Raw genomic sequence first — 1,203 nt, forward strand, 5'->3', positions numbered from 1 at the left:
GACTACCAAGATGGCCGCTAACAAATTCAGCTTAAAAAAGAAGAAAGTGTATGTTTTACTAGAGTTCACGAGAAGCACACAGACAAGACGAGTGACAATTATTTTTTTCACGGTAAACAAATTGGGGTGGCTAGCCACCCTATTCAACACCCCCCTTCCCCAGATCCGCCACTGGTTGGGGTTCTCTATTTAAAAAAGCAAATTATATTTGTAATTGAGTTATGCTACTCGCTTATCTATTCTCGAACTGTTGTGTGCCCCTTCCCCTTTGAAAATGCCAAATTTTTAGCTCAAAAATAGGAAATTTTGAAGTAATTCGTATATAACTCGCACAGGATGCTGTTCGCACAAGTGGATCTTCTTCCACTGAAACTAGCATCCGCTAAAAAAAAATTCCCCTCGAATTGGCCTTCGCTTGAAGTGGCATCCGCTCGAATTGACTGGTTTCCGTAAAGTGACTCTTTTGTCCTTTTTTATTGTAATAATTATTATACAGTGTACAAACCTTCCTCTTCCTCCAAAGAGCATGTATCAGCTGCAACTCGTTCCTTGTAGTAAGGCTGCCTGCACCTGATCTCATCTTTTTTTTTAAAATCTTTAAGGTATCTACAGGCATAAAAATATAATATTGTACTGTAATAAAATAATACTAACAAGACGTCCAATCTACCCCACTGGACAAATCTCAGTGCAATTATTCAAATAGGGGAGGGGACGTTTATAAAAAAAAAAATTATTTTATGAAGAGTACATTATTGAATTAGCATTTTGCGTTACAAAATTTTACTAGGCTTAAAGAGGGAAACACAACAAAATTTTGTTTGTCTTTAAGAAAGATAATGTATGAGAAACCGTCTTACCTCGAAAAGCGAGTACGCACATTTTTTATGCCCGTTCTACAAGATCTCCCGTCCAGGCTGCCTCTCCCTTGCATTTTACCTTCATGTAGTTCAACTCGTCCGCCACTTTTTCTAGAGCATTTTTTTTCATAGTTCTCTTATTTTTGTAGTTGGCAGCCCTTCTTTCATACAATATTTCGAATCTCTGCACAACTTCTATAAGGGATTTTTCACTATGGTCCATCTTTGGTCTAAAATTGAATGATAAACAATATATATTAAATAATTTTCAATAAATACCTAGGCTAATGGAGGGCCTTCTAAAAAAAAAATAAAATCAAAATAGAAAAATCAAAAACGGAGA

The 1,203-nt window shown here is 36.1% G+C and overlaps 1 long non-coding RNA gene across 1 annotated transcript; it reads right to left on the reverse strand.

Moving 5' to 3' along the window:
* Positions 1-505: 505 nt before the first annotated feature.
* Positions 506-1,084, reverse strand: LOC117103725. The gene is made up of 2 exons (XR_004444643.1): positions 861-1,084; positions 506-606 (listed from the first exon to the last, which is right to left on the reverse strand). It is a non-coding gene; the product is annotated as an uncharacterized LOC117103725 (long non-coding RNA).
* Between the last annotated feature and the right edge of the window lie 119 nt (positions 1,085-1,203).

The sequence above is a fragment of the Anneissia japonica genome, unplaced genomic scaffold (genome assembly GCF_011630105.1).
Source record: "Anneissia japonica isolate Jap-2015-1 unplaced genomic scaffold, ASM1163010v1 scaffold4539_len1203_cov201, whole genome shotgun sequence".
Taxonomy (NCBI): domain Eukaryota; kingdom Metazoa; phylum Echinodermata; class Crinoidea; order Comatulida; family Comatulidae; genus Anneissia; species Anneissia japonica.